Source organism: Acinonyx jubatus, chromosome A1 (genome assembly GCF_027475565.1).
Source record: "Acinonyx jubatus isolate Ajub_Pintada_27869175 chromosome A1, VMU_Ajub_asm_v1.0, whole genome shotgun sequence".
NCBI classification, from domain to species: Eukaryota; Metazoa; Chordata; class Mammalia; order Carnivora; family Felidae; genus Acinonyx; species Acinonyx jubatus.
The window spans coordinates 31,728,916-31,745,598 of record NC_069380.1 but is presented as its reverse complement, the minus strand read 5'-3'; the positions used below and the strand labels follow the sequence as shown (position 1 = coordinate 31,745,598).

The following is a 16,683-nucleotide window of genomic DNA, read 5'->3' as shown; positions in this document are numbered from 1 at the left end:
TTTTAACATTTCTTCTGTTTTGCATTGCATACTGGATTGACAGTATACAACTCATGGACACTTGGATAAGTCATACCTGCAGTGACTTTTTAAATAATTTTTCTTAACATTTATTTATATTTGAGAGAAAGACAGTGTGTGAGCAGGGAGGGACACAGAGACAGAGACAGGTTCTGAAGAAGGTTCCAGGCTCTGAGCTGTCAGCACAGAGCCGGATGCGGGGCTTGAACTCATGAGCTGTGTGATCATGACCTGAGCCAAAGTTGGATGCTTAACCAACTGAGCCACCCAGGAGCCCCTGCAGTGATTTTTTAAAAACATTCTTCGTACGGAATGAAAAATAGCTTTCATTTCATATGTTTGCTTAAATGAGATAAGAAAAACTAATAATCTTATAAAATACTTCTTGTAGTGGCTGTACTGATTCTAATTTGCAGAAGTTCTGTGAAGTAAAATAGTTATTATTTATGAATTGCCCATCCCTTATGGAACTGAAAGATTGGACCAATCTACTCACTAGCATTTTTACTTATCATGGTTTTGAACAAATGTACACTTTTTAAGCTCCATCTCAATAAGTTCCAAAAAAACCCAAAACAAAACAAACAAAAAAAAACAAACATGAAAAAAAAAAAAAACCAAAAGAGGATAAAGGAAAAAACAATGAAGATAAAAGAAGAAAGCAATGAAATAGAAAATAAAATGCAGTTGAGAACAATGACAATGCTAAAAGGTTAATCAAATTGATGAATGCTTATAAAATCTGATCAAAAACAGAAAGAACCGAAATGATCATCACTGAAGGTTCTAGACATAAAAATAACAAAAGTATTTACAATTTTTGGCAGTGACTTTGGCTATATAGACAAATTCCTGTAGAACTCAAAAAAGAATAGAAAATCTGAATTGTTATATACCTTATAAAAATAGATCTATAATTAAAAAAAGGAGAAAACCTTATGTGCAGATGGTTTCCCACGTACTTGTTCTATATTTTTAATAAAGAAATAACATCAATGTTGCAAAATTTTTCCAGATTTTAGCAAAGAAATAATTAATTTTATGTTGCCAACATGACCTTAATATCAAAAGTTGACAAGCACTTTGCAAAAGTCAGAACATATCTGATGAATATCTCTCATGCACATGGGTGCATAATCTTTAACAAAATATTGGTCAGTCAAATTCAATAATATGTAACAAGAATAACATATGATACAGAATAGCTTATCCCATAAGTAAAAGAGTAACTTATCATTTTAACTATGTTATACAATTTGCAACATTCACAGGACAATAAAGAAAAGTCATATGATCAATAAGAGAGAAAAACTTCACAAATAAGCCAACACCTATTATTGATGGGGGGGGAACCTCACCATAGAAGGGGACTTCTTTTATCTGATAATCTGAATGGGAAAAAAACAAAAAACATATGTAATGTTTAAGTATTGATAGCTGTCTCTCTGAGACCAAAGATAGTCAATATCAACACTTCTATTGTATCATCCTGTCCAGGGGCCATGCTAATCTTCTCTGTATCTTTCCAATGTTAGCATATGTGCTGCCTAAGCCAGCACCACTTCTGTTGTATATCAGAGAGCCTAGAAAATGCAATACAGACAGAAAATGAGAAATAAAGATGAAAGAAAAAGATGAAAAATACATACAAAACAATTTATCTTCATTTTCTAGGAGTATTTGTTTTTAGCATTTGAGGGCTTACATAGACATGTACCTGCACACTTCTCCAAAATCATTACTTAGGGGCAATTCCATAATGGTGATTTCATCATGAAATTCACAGGTATTAATGATTTTTAAAGCTCATTTCATTTTTAAACATATCCATAAATAAGAGAAGCATTTACTGAACTACTTTGAATAATTTTTTGTTAATGTTTTTGACAATTATAAACATTATCAGTGGTTGATTAGTAAATACTTCAATGACAGAGTTTTAACTTCATATGCATACTTTTGTTAACAGACATAAAAAATGCTTGAACATTCGCAGAATGTGTTTATGGACATTTTTTTTTTGACCTAAAACAGACTTATATATGCTTTAAGAGAAAATACTTATTTATCTTTTTTAAAAAGGTTTCTGTTGCAGAGGAGGTTTAGGGTAAGACAAATCCATGTTTATATTGTGGCCTTTTCAAATATCTTATTGAAAGTATTCTGGTATACTTTTATAATAGAAAGATACAAAGCACTTCAACATTGTTGTCTTCATGCTTATATATCAACAAAATTGTTTAGGATGATTGAGAATGTTTCAACAGTAAAAATGATTTAACAAGATCCTTGAATCTACAACCTAGAAAAACATAGATAATTCTAGTATTTCCAATCTCTAATTTTGTGATATTTGGTTTCACTAAGACTTGGAATTTTAAAAATCATGTCTGGGTGTACTCAAGTCAATGCTGAATTAATATCTGTGAGAAGATTCAACACTGGAGAAATTTGGACTAAATAATTACTAAGACAACTTTCAATTCTAAGGTTCCTTTATTCTGGTACTGAGTGAACTATTCTGCAACATGTGTGGATTTCTTGACAGTAATAATAGCTCCCACTCAATTAACTGAATCCCTGCGAGGTTGGTTTGACGCAACTGAATGTCATATATCAATCGTGCTGGCCCAGGGATTTCTGCTGCCCAAACAATCAGATATCTTTTGCATGTCAATTGGCTATGTCTATGGTTAGAAATACCTAAATATGCAATAAATTGAAAAATTTTATCTTGACATTTGGATATAGCCTACTACAGATGGGATATGACTTCAAATGATAGGAACTAGTGTCATAAAACACAATGTTTAAAATAAAGACTAGCATTTGTCAAGAATGGAAGCTGACCTTTGGAGAAAATTAAAGTTTATGTGCCTAGATCTCACCAGGCTGTCATTAACATAGATTATTTTACTCTGTGCCCAATAAAGAAAATACTTGACTATTTTACCTAGTTATATTATGTTAATAAAATGAATAGTACCCGAATTTGAATAGACCCCTCTTGTGTGTGTGGAGTTTTAATAATTACTAATTTATAGCAAAAGCAACAAGTAGTAAACACAGTTGTGCTCAACCAAGAATATGTTTGTCCTCCAGCAGATATCTGGCAATATCTGAAGCTATTTTTGGTTTTCAACAAAATGTGGGGAGCTACTCCACTGGAAACTAGTGGATGAAGAGCAGGATGCAGCTAAGCACAGGAGCAATCACACACAATAGGCATAATTCTGTCCAAAATGTCAGTGATTCCAAAGTTCAGAATCACTGAGCTAATTTTTTTTTGGGGGGGGGAGGTTATCATACTGTTTACTGCATGCTTCATTTACAATCTTTTTTAAAAAGATCTTTTAGGGACACCTGGGTGGCTCAGTCAATTAAGCATCAGATTCTTGATTTCCACTCGGGTCATGATCTCATGGTTGTGAGATCAAGACCCACATCAGGCTCTGCACTGGATGTGGAGTCTGCTTTATATTCTCTCTTTCCCTCTTACTGTTTCCCGCCCCTGCTCATGTGCATACCTGCTCTCTCTCTCTCTCTCAAAAAACAAAACAAAACAAAACAAACAAACAACAAAAAAACAAAAAACAAAAAACAAAAAACCCACTTTCATTTAATATTGACAGAATGAGAAGTAAGCATGGGACAGGGTTGAACACAGCTAAAGTATAGCTAATTTTAAAATTTGGGGAACACTATTTTTGTAACACATATGAATAGATAACATACAGGGAACCGTTAGTAGAAATGAGCTTTACACAGAAAGGAGAGAATGGCATGATATAATTTATGTAAGAAGACATTAGTTTCCACAAAAACAAATGGGTAAGCATTTGCTGTGAAGTAAAGGTTCAACTGATAATCTTCCTCTTCTTCCATTACTTGTATTTGTATATCAGCATGCTGGGATGCAAATCACAACTGCTCCTGGAGCATGTTAGTCTTCAAGTAGTATCTTTAGGTTTCAGACATTTGGTTTGTTTTTGGTTGTTTAGTTATCAGCATTTAGTTGCTTAAGTACTAGAATAATTAATTGGAAAGCAAGTCTCATTTCCTGAACTCAATATCCCACAGATTTTCTGGTTCAATGTCAAGGAAAGAAGAGCTATTTTTCTATATCTGTGTTCTTTCCTTCCCATACAAATTAGAAATCAGATGCTTTTAAAACTAAGTATCATTTGAACAATATAAAATCCATACATTCTCCACATGACTCCTTTACCAGCAGAATATTCCGAAGCAAGTATAATATGATACAAATTCCCCATGGTTCTTCAATAATTTTTTTAAGTGCCATCAAATATCAAATAAAGTGATGGAAAACTGAAAAAGTTCAAACAAACTTTAACTTTCTAAAAGAAATTATAGTAGCTTTTGTTAAAAAACAAAATTGGTCTGCTCAGTCTGCCAAAATGAAATATCACAGGCTGGATAAAAAACCAGAAAAAAAATTTTTCCCCAGTTTTGGTGGTTGGAAGTTTAAGATCAAAGCACCAGCAATGCTGGTGTCTGATGAGATCTCATCTTGGATTACAGATGGCCTCCTTATGTCCTCACATGGCCTTTTCTCTTTATATGCCTGGAAGAGAGGGAGCTCTTTGAAGTCTCTGCTTCTTCTTCCAAGGATCCTAATTTTATCAGATTAGGGTCCCATCATTATCACCTCATTTAACCTTAACTACCTACTTGAGGACCCTATATCTAGATACAGTCACATTGGCCATTATAGTGTCAACATATGAATTTGGGAAGGACAAATTTCAGTCTGCAAAAGCTATATTTTTCTGTTTTCTCAGATTATGGTAATCCATAAAATAACAATAATATACATAAAAGTGCCATTTATCTGTTAAAAAGATGATAATCCTATTGGTTAGCAGATACTGTGTTGGTCTGTCAGGGTAGGGGACAAGACAGAAACATTCACTGACATCCTGCAACTAATAGCCTAATGGAGAATATTTTGGAACAAGGCTAGTGATACCATGAAATGTGTGTTTATTCCTATAGATTTGGAGATAATGGTGGGAAGAAGCAATGTGCTTACATTTTGGCCTATGCTTATATTTTTAAATACAAGGTAAGGTTATGAGAATGAAAAGAGGCAGGATTTCTGGTAGGTAAGGACCTGGAGGATAGTAGAGAGTACTGGAAAACTAAATAGTTTCCTTAAGAGGGCAAAAATTAAAAATATATAGTAATGCTGTGAATCATTGTTGAAAATCCAGTTAAATATTGTGACCATATTAAAATGATCATAAATTTACACTCTGCCTCTGTTTTATCATACAAAAGGACACAGAAAATAGACAAAACTAAATCAGTAGCAATAGTGATGATGTTAGCTGAAAATATTAAACACTTGCTGTGATAAACACCTTCACTGGATTATTTCATCCTTTTTATAGTAATTCTGTGAAGTATCTACTATTAGTTTTCTCATGTGATGTTTGAGTAAATTGAGGCTTACAAAGATTTAAATAAATCTGCAAATAATGATTAGTATAAGAAAAGTGCATGTAGTTTGACTTCTTCAAATACAAGATTCTTAGATCCTTCACTGTTTCTTCCAGGGTCAGAACTTTGGCAGGTGCATGTGATATGACATCAGGGATACAATAAAATTAAATCATCCACAGGAGCAATTGAAAAGATAAATCATGAAATGTTTGCTAAATGGGACTGGGACTAAACACTAAATAAAGACTTAGACAGGAGGATGTCAATGGTCTTCAGCGTAATAATGAAGAAGAAAAACCTGCATTTGGAGTACTTGAGTACAGAGGAAAAAAGGTGGCTGCATAGTTTGATGTTTAAATTATTTATTATGTTTGGTGACACTGTTTCTGAAGAAAAACATAACTGTGATTGCAGAAATAAGTTAATTAGAGCAAGGGAGGAGAAAGTCATTAAAAAATATGAATATGAAAATCCTAGCTGTCAAAACCCCAGAGGCCAGGGGATTCAAGGGGTTATCAATGAGTATCCAATATACCAAAAATGTCAGCCATACCCAAGTCATCAATGAATTAAAGGATGGGGGTTGATTAATCTAATATTGATGATAAGATGCTAAAAATACTTTTTTATATCCTAGGGGTATGAGAAGTAATATGGAAGCAGTAGTGAGTGTCGAAGATAACATCTTCACTCTTGCCCTGAATTATGAAGGGTTTGAATAAATAAATATTTTTCCTGGATGATTACAGAATAAACAATATTCTCTGGGAATGACCAGATCTCATTTGAAGCAATACTGTGAAGGAAGCATTCAGAGAATGGGTTGGCTGACTTTAGAATAGGCATTTCAAGAGATTAGTTGAAAGCAGGAGAAAGAAACTAGTCATGAAATGTAGATTGAAAGAAAGGAAGTTCAAACAGAGAGCAAGGGTCTAACAATTTAGCACATCATATATTATAGAATCAATTGGCATGCTAACTGGACAGCAACAAACAGCAGCAAATAGTAGCGTTAGGTATGGTGAAGTTAATAGCCTCTCAAAAGGTGCTTTACAGATTGTAGCCGTGATTCTGAAATGAGATCTCATAGAAGATGATATAGGCTTGGGAGGCTGTGTGTGTTAATTTTCTTCACAGCCTGCTAGTATTAGCAGATACAGTAAGGATAGCACTGCCAGAAAGCAACAAGAAAGCAAGGAGGAGTCATATTACCCTTCAAACTGAGTTTTGGAGCGGAGGCTGGTGTCAGCAGAGGTCAAAATGACACACGTCTGGTTCAAGATTTTAATCTCTCAGTGCCCTCTTGAGTGGTAGGAACTATTCCACTTAATAACTTCATATTCATTGCAGGACAGTCTCAGGTCTTGATTCCTTTCTCTTCTTCTGCATTGGATTGTTCTGCTTTGGTATTTATGAAATACATATTTTGTGGAATTGACTATATTTACTTTTGAAATGCTATACTGAATAATGTCCCAACAGTTATTTTCCTTCCCAAGTAGAAATCTCACAGGAATTTTATTCTTGTGCCTTATTTTCTTCAGAGAGATCCTATTTTGATTTTCATTCTCTCATATATCAGAAAAAAACCCTAGACTAGTGGCTTTCCCTATATTTCTAGATCCAATCTATAAGGAAGTGTGTGTGTGTGTGTGTGTGTGTGTGTGTACACACACACACACATATATATATATATATATATATATATATATATATATATTAATAGTAGTTGGAATTATACCACTTCCTACATTTTTATAAATGAATAACCACATGAAGGTATAAAATTACATATATTTTCAAATATTTAATATATGTAATTGCACTTGATATTCATATTAACTGTTAGTGATTATTCACCTGTTTATATATTTCACAAATATTTGTTGAATGTTATGTGTTTGGAATTTTATTGGTTTCTGTGGCTTGGATAAATACTAGAGCACCACTATTCTGAAGGAGGCAGCTATGTACATGTACAATGTAATCAGTGTAATAAAATTATGCACAATGTGCTCAATACTAACACACAGAAGAAAGAGTGATAGTCTGTGTATCTGATAGTCTGTAGTGCATTTTGGAAATATTTTTTAGAAAGAATTGACATTAAAGTGAGGTTATGAAATCTGAATAAGCTCTCACCAAATATGCCACAAAGAGGTAATAGCCAAAAGGGTCGAACACTTGCTAAGGCACAGATCTGTAAAGTTGCAAGGAATCGTAGTCAGCTTTGTGCTGCTGGGGAATGGTTGTATTACTTTCAAAGAACATATGTGCCCTGCTAATGAATTGAGGTTTGTTCTTGAAGCAATTGGAAGTTTCTTAAACCTAGTAATCAGTTCTGAAGTGCAAAGATTTAAGAGTGGAAGAAGAAACCAGGCTTGTGAGTAACTGTATTTTGTTTCCCTTTTTCCCCACAATCTTTGGAGAAAAGCTTGGTCTTCTGAATGAATTATAAAGATGCTGCAGATAATTAATTCAAATATCCATTGTAAGCTATAGACTTTTTGTAAATTCTTTGCTTGATTTTTTTTCATGTTGTTTCCTTCAATTCCTGTAGGTAGGCAGGCAGGCAGGCAGGTAGATAGATAATAGATAGATATACAAATATAATTAATATCAATAATACAACATCAATATTATATGTAGATGGAGAAGTCTTCTTTTTTTTACGTTTATTTATTTATTTTGAGAGAGTGCATGAGGTGGGGGAGCAGAGAGAGAGGGAGAGAGAGGGAATCCCAAGCAGGTCCTGTACTATCTGTGCAGAGCCCTATGCAGGGTTTGAACTCATGAACCCATGAGATCATGATCTGAATGGAAACCAAGAGTCAGATGCTTAACTGACTAGCCACCCAGGCATTCTATAGACAGAGAAGGCTTCTGTATGTCATTAATGATTAATAAGTCCCTCAATCTGACTAAATTTCAGATAAATCTCTGCCAGACATAGGCCTTTCACCACTCCTTTCTCAGAGCATTAAAGGTAGAAAGCTTGCAATTGTAAATTATTTTTCTGCCCCTTTGAAATATAAATCTTTTATAATCTAGGACAATCTTTCTTAAGAACCTGGGGGCTGTTCTTTTGAAATGTCATCATCACGGAAGAGAGGGTCCCAATCTCCCAGTCTCTGTGGGAAGATAGGAGCCTACCTTCGATAAGCACCAGTTAGCAAACACAGACTCTTTTGTCACATGAACCAACCTCCCCACACCAAATCCCTCCATACTTTCCTATCAACTCAACCCAGTGCTCACAAACTTTCCTGCCGTTTAGGAGAGTAGAGTTCAGTATCTTTCCCCTACTTCAATACTCTTGAATAGTTTTCCTTATCTATTTAACTCCGTCCAATGCAATTGCTCTTGGACATCATGAGGCCCTGAATTAAAAGCCAGCTGAAATTCAGTCCAGCTGAAAACCTTTTTATATGCAATGCATATAGATTTCAAAAAATGGGACAAGCATTTTTTTCTTGAATTTTAATAGTTGGTCATGGTGCAATTTTTCATGATTTATCTGTCTCCACATAGATTTTATTGGTTAAATTATAGTAGCTATATCAAGAGTACTCTACAGATTACATTTATAATAGTTAAGCATTATTATATAAAGTTCCTTGATAACTGGAAAGATGACTTCGATTTCTTTCTATCCATCATCACACCTGAAAATAATGTTAAAACAAGCATGCATTTAATAAATGTTTTGCATGATAGGGAAATTCTGATAACAGCTGACTCATGGATGGGCAAAATCATTGGAATAGAAAACAGGTGCAGGGACACAGTAAATACAATTACGGAGATTATTTCATCTGATTATAATCATGATGGCTAATGTTTAGTTATATCCATATAATTTCAGTAAATGGAGTTGATCACCATATGGCAGAATTTGACTTACTGACTATGAAACTAACACACACACACACATACACATACACACACAGAGAAATATTCCTGTGATCAAGATGCTTTTGCTTAACATACAGATGTACCCTTCTAAAAGACGTGTATCTATATTTTTGCTATGTAAATATACCTCAATATACATGAAAATTTGAAATTGCAAAGTAGTTTAAGTGATTACTTCTATAGAATTCAAATATATTCTTATCTTCACACATTACAAAATGATTTACCATTAAGTACATCCAAATAAAGGCATACACTATTACACTTAATTGTTTTAAATTGTTTTATGGGTCGTTAATGATTTGTCCAATGGGAATGAGGGTCAAAATGAACAAAGATAAAACTTATCCATTATATAGTGTTTCACTTATAAAGATTTTATTTACATAAAATTTACTTAAAAGAAATTCATATGCAGATACATATTTTTAAAAACATAAAATATATATGGTGTATTCCACTAAAAGAGTTTTTAAGGACTCATATTGGGATTATTTAAAATCAAAAAGAAAGGAAATTTTTTGCACAAATTATCTTTCAACTATATAGTGCCCTGGAGCAGTCATCTGTTACACAGAACACTACATCTGAAAAATTTGGTTTCTTACCCAAAGACATGAGTTTAGTTTCTTAAGAATATAAATATTTTCTATAAGAAAACCAGAATAAATTATTTCCATTTTTTCTTAAGACTACATTTACTATCTACCCATTACACGAAGTAAAATATATCTGCATATTCCCAAATTGATATGTATATAAGTGAGACACAAATTTAATCAAAGATTTTGAAATAATAAAATTTACTTTAAAAAGATTACTTCATAAATATTTTGATGACTTTAATATTATATTCATTCACAAATTAACTTTTTGGTATGAACTGTTACATTAAATTGCTTATTTTTATTCATAGATTTTACTAAAGAAGAATTATTCTTTAATATTTTTAAGGAAATATTTTGAAGAAAATTTTTTCTTGCATCCTAATGAGCAATCCCAGCAATTAGATGAAGACTATATTTAATGTTACAGATGACAAAATGTAAGTGAAGAAACACTGAACCCATAGAACACTGTTCGGATACTCTCTTCTACTCAATCCTAGATGTAGGTCAGTTCTCCCTCACACCTTGATATGATAGATTCAGCATTTGGAGCTTAAGACAAATAAGGCAAACAGGAAAGCTCAGTTGACATGAGTTTCTATGTCAAGGGAGTAAATTTCTTACAACATGCTCCACAGCCAGTCTCACCTCTGAATATCCTATCCCAAAAGCCAGGTTTTAAGACCGTGGTAAGCATATTTGTTTGCTATTATTTAAGTATAAACAGCTATTAAGAGAAAACTCAGTGGGGCAGATGATAGAACCTACATGCTTTTGAGTTCCAGGTTCATTCAGGCTTGTCCTCAATCCCAAAGCCCTGGAATACCTTGCTCTGTGATATTGAGTCCTGGCTGAAAAGATCTGGATCCAGCAAGTATATACAGGCAATGAGACCAATCTGGCTAGTCCTTGCTGACACTTCTAAATAGAGATGGCTTCCTGGCCAAGAAAAAGTAAAGCAAACATTTTCTTATTTCTTATTAGGAAACAATAGCCAACAAGAACATGTTAACACTCAATTTCTCAATGAACTAGACATTTGGGCTCTTCCAATATGGAATGTAAACAAATGTAAACATGAGGAAATAGGGAATTTCTATGGGAAAACATACACACACACACATACACACACACGTGTGTGTATGTGTATGTGTGTATGTTGCTCTCACTCAATATATATATATATTGAGAGAGAGTGTGTGTGTGTGTTATATCCAAGGCACACAGGTGGCTCCAGAAGACCTTAAGTTTATGCTCTTAGGGTCATCTCTGTCCATCACCTACCCATAAAGAATGGACCACCATATCAGGTATTACCCCATCCTCCCAGGTGAAGGAAAGGATTTAAACTGAATGCTCTTGGTGGGATTTTATCCTGGCACCAGCTAATTAACAATCAGAGGTCAGGGAGTGTTATGAGGCTAACTGACCCAGATGCCTCTTTATGTCTGACTAGACTGCAGTTTGTAAATTAGGTAGGAGTTACTACAAGTACCCTTCTCCAGGACTACCAACTCAGGCCACACAGTCTTAAATTCCACATACAACTTCAAAGTCGTTCTCAGAAAGAGAGTCAAGATATATTTAAATTAAAGTAAAAATTTTAATGTTTAACTTGGCTACTATTAGCCTGGTATTTCCTCTGTAGCTCCTCTGGTTAAGGATTATTATTCCTATTTTACCGAGATGAAAATGGGCTCAGATTGTTGAGAGGTACCTTTCAGGCCACAAAACTAGTCCATGGTAGACCACAAAAGCAAGGAGGGATCGATTGGCTTCCAATGGTTGTACAACACATTCATTCACTCTCTGAAGCACAAAGGCATCATATGAAGACACAGGGAATCTGTCTGGAAGGAACTCAACATGAAGGGTGAGGATAGAATCTGGAATAGACCTTTAGTCTCAGTACAAGCATTATTTTGATTTAATTTCTGATCCCTACATCCTCAGGGCATTTGGAAGGCAAGAAAGACAAAAGCACAAAACACTTTCATGTCTTTGAATCCAAATCACTACAGTTTGTTCCTCTTTGTCTTCTCCTCTGCCTTTTCCCCCATATATTACCACAAACGCCTTGGGTTTTATTTAAGAAATCTGAAAAAGCTAAATAGGGATGCTCTCAAACTTGCATTTAGACCTGCTCATGATCCTTGTGTCACGGTAATTTTCACTTAAGTCAAGACACATTTGTAGCAAGACACATTTAAGAAAAAGATATTTATTATATTTAATTCTCAATGACTGTAAAGATTAAAAAACTTCAGAGAATGCAACTGACATAATCCTCACCACCACTAAGTGGTAAATTTGTAGCTAAACTCAAATTCATTAAGTTGAAACCAGTTTGCTTTTCATTACAAAATAGCTAATGCAAAACAGTTCTCTTAGCATGGAGATAAGAGGCTCTGTATACAGCTCAAAAGAGGTATTTAGATAAATACATAAAAATTTGATACAATTAATTCCTAATGACCAATAATTTTTAATGAACTAAATTGTGTAATATGCCATATTTATGCAAAAAAGCATAAATCAGTGTCTTAAGGAAAAATATACAATTTCAGAAAATTCATTGTTAAGTATGAAAGGTAGGGTCTAACTCAAATTGAAAATCATACCAACTAGTGTCTGCCTTTTTTAAAAAATATATATTCACCCTAATAAACATTTCTATAAAATTTGAAAGTAAATCTACAATAGTTTACCAGTATATTATGAAGTCCTATTTGGTCAGTGATTTCAATGGCACCTTTAAATAGGAGAGCATTCTATCTGAATATATGTGATTTTAATAAAATCCTTAAATCACAGAAAAATAATTACATACAGTAAATGTATCAACTTATGATTGAGATTTCATTTTCATTAGGTTTATATTTTCCCTCTTGAGCAGTTCTATTAATTTCACGTTTAAAAAAGTTCTCACAACTACAAAAAATGTAACAATACCTAAGTGCTCCAAAACGAATAAAATTAGCATTTGTGCCCTGCACACTTCTGATGTATTACATAGATCGAAGGCGTAGAAAGCACCTCTCCAGAGATGTGAGAGCTGCTTTCATTTTCATCTTGGTTGGAAGGCTACATAAAAGTGATGTGAGTAGAATAGGTGTTAAAATAAATAGAGATCTCTATTCAGCTTTAGTTGTTTGCAAAAACTCACAGTTCTTTAGAATGTCATTAACTTACCTAAGGCCAGACCTCAGTTTGCATATAGAGAATGGCTGAAGGGAAAGATATTACATGTGAATTAAGAGTTTTCTGGCTCATTTCTCAGATTATATAATAGCTCAGGACAAAAAGATCATGTTAGTCATTAATGTTTCTATGTAAACACATGGTTGGAAACATTGTCTATTTACTGAAAGAGAAAACAAAAAATGAAAAAAAAATCTAGTGTTCGTCTCTTCAGAAAAAATGCATTTTAGTGGGGGTATTTTTTATGACACCCCATCATCATTCTCCTGTGACTGCTGCAGCCTTTTGTTCTGGGTTCCCTCAACAGTGAGAGGACCCACACTCTGCAGATCCACCTGACTTTCCACCAGAGTGCAGGTCCACGGGAGAGAATGGAACAGAGGAAGTTGGTGCTTTCTCTCTTATCTTCTTGCTCATATCACTGTAGTAAATAACTAAAAGCTTCCACTCTCATTTTTTGTCTTGTTGCTTTAATCTGCTACTCCCACACTCGGCAGCTCAGGTCTCTCCCAGTTCAGAGGAGCTCTGACAAATTGGCACCGTGAACAAGATAGCCTATTAAGCACAATGCCATTCTGGAAGAGCAAAAAGCCTGAAGATCATGGGTTCCTTTGGGAGGGGAGAGTGGAGTCTACAGGGCATTCTAGAGGGGTGCTAGCTAATTATTTGCAAGCATCTGAGGGTCCTGAGGCACTTCACCAATGTGTCTTGGGAAGTGGTCGTGGAACCCATGGGGCCCTTTGCCAGATGGCCAATGGGCCTGGCAGAGTGCTCAGTGGGACCATGGGCCATTCTTGGAGGATCCCAACAGATTATTCATATAAATGTCTCAATTTCCAAGAGGATCTTTGGTCCTTCTCTTTAGCCCCCACATCCCAGGCTGAACTCACCTCAGGGTCAGATTAAAGATATAACAAGTTTTCAGAAAAAGATAAGGAAGCAATTCCCTAGTCACTGCTTTTGGTCCTCCAACAATGGTACCAAAGGTGGTCAAGGGGGACCCACAAGCTGGATGCTTCAAAGACATCCTTGGCGCCTGATAAACACCCTGCAGTGCAGCAAGTTAATGAAACTTTAGACAAGAAAAATAGTATACAGTCTATTAGGTTTGCTTCTGCCCCAAAGAGAATTAGGAGACTTAATTATATCCCCTTGCGAGGTAACCTTGCTAAAGTCGGTGAGAGTCACACATTGTGGGGCTGTTACCACTAGCCCACTGGTAAGAGTGTCTTCTGATCACAGATGATGAGTAGCAGTAGCAGCATAAGAAAAACTGCCTTCCTGGTGCTGCCCTGCTCCAGGGAAGCTGGGGCTCCCGGCTGGAGCTCTGCCCAAACCTGCGCAAACCGCTTTACACTTCCCCAGGAGTCCTAGCAAGTGGGACTCCACCTGCTCCCCGCCAGGCCTCTTCCACTCGACTTTCCATTCCTTCCCCATGCTCTTGACCAGATCCCGACAGGTGGTCTCTGTGACCTACAGGGATTGTTCACTCTGGGGATGGGTCAGAAGGCCCCAGTGGCTTTTGCCCTGACTTTTCAGCTTTCAGAAATAAAACTAGGAGAAAATCTAATGTCCTTAGGTCTCCAAGAGGGATCAGAGATTAAAACTCAAGAAAAAAGTTTTTAAAAATTGCACTTCCTGGGCTTTTTAGATACCAATGCACACAGGTAACTGTGATCCTTATAACCCTTGGGGCCAGAATGAGGGGAAAACAGGTAATACTCTCTGATTTGGATTTGAGGCCACAATCACACACAACTTTGCCCAAGCCCAGCTGTAGATAGGTCTCTTTATTTTATTTTATTTTTTAAACGTTTATTTATTTTTGAGACAGAGAGACAGAGCATGAACGGGGGAGGGTCAGAAAGAGGGAGACACAGAATCTGAAACAGGCTCCAGGCTCTGAGCTGTCAGCACAGAGCCCGACGCGGGGCTCAAACTCACAGACCGTGAGATCATGACCTGAGCCAAAGTCGGCCGCTCAACTGACTGAACCACCCAGGCGCCCCAGATAGATAGGTCTCTTTAGAAGCCTACAAACCTCCATTTTTATTGTTCTTCTACACAACATGCCTTCTTTCTTTAGCTACGTTTACTTTTTTCTTTTTATCATTTGCATTGAGCAGGAGTGGGATAGTAATTTCTATATGAAAAGGTCATTGTAAGGCTCAAAATGATTTATAAGGAAGCTTTTAGTAAACACTGAAATCTATATGAACCTAAGAGAGTACACTTATTTATGTATTTTAATTAAGATACATTAAATTCTATGGTGATGAATAGTTTCTTTGCAAATAATAGCTGTATACTAAGTCCTAATCAGCCTTTTGTCTTAAGATAACACCTGCTACTCCTAATGTATGCTGTCTTGATTAACAGAAAAAAATACTTTGTACTGGTGTTCACTCCAGATTGTTTTGCTCTTTTCCATTTCTTTTGCTCTAGAAACTAAAAGAGTGCATTTAAAGCATCCTATATAAAATATTAAGTGGAAAAATATGAAAAAATGGCAAGCTGGTTATACACTAGCATACTTATAAAATCTGTTTTTTAATTGCCTTTATAGAGATACTTGGCTTTTTTATCAACACAATTAAATTCTAAGTACCCTGTGTTATATGTAAGCGATGAATCACTAAATTCTACACCTGAAATCAATTTTACCATATATGTTAACTAACTAGAATTTAAATAAAAAATTGAAATTAAAAAATACTGAGTACCCCAATATAGAAAAATGTTTGTGTCCTAAGAGCCAGAAGAATTGGATTCTTGCTTTAACCCTATCTAAAGGCACACATACGGTTTAAGCAAGCTGTATCAATTCTGAGCCTGTTTTCTCATCTGTGAAAAGAGGGATTGCATTATGTGACTTCTAAGTAACTTCTAATTGGGATAATAATATACTTTTTATATATGTAAATTAAAGAATTGCTGGAATTCAAACTTGTTAATACTGGATATTTTAATTTTTTATTGTGTAATATTCTAAGCCTAAAGTAGTGGAGAGAATATAGCTATGATCCCCAATGTACAGCTCATGCAGCTTACACAGTTATCATTTTGTGGGCAATTTTATCTATACACCTTCTAGTTTATTATTTTTTTCTTTTTTTAATGTTTATTTATTTTTGAGAGAGACAGAGACAGAATGTGAGTGGGTTAGGGGCAGGGAGAGAGGGAGACACAGAATCCAAAGCAGACTCCAGGCTCTGAGCTGTCAGCACATAGCCCAACACGGGCCTTGAACTCATGAGCTGTGAGATCATGACCTGAGCCCAAGTCGGACGCTCAACCAACTGAGCCACCTAGGCGCCCCTACAGCTTCTAGTTTCTACCCTTCTTCTTATTGTTATATCACATTCCATACATCAAATAATTTTATCCATAAACACATTGATATATATCGAGAAAATATGCCATGATGCCATCACTCTCCCCAAAGATGAAGAATATTGACCTAGTTAAAAGT

At 35.2% G+C, this 16,683-nt stretch overlaps 1 non-coding gene across 1 annotated transcript; it reads right to left on the bottom strand.

Annotated features, from left to right (window-relative positions):
• Window positions 1–1,474: 1,474 nt before the first annotated feature.
• LOC113601191 (U6 spliceosomal RNA) lies at window positions 1,475–1,580 on the bottom strand. The gene has a single exon (XR_003422346.1). It is a non-coding gene; the product is annotated as a U6 spliceosomal RNA (small nuclear RNA).
• Between the last annotated feature and the right edge of the window lie 15,103 nt (window positions 1,581–16,683).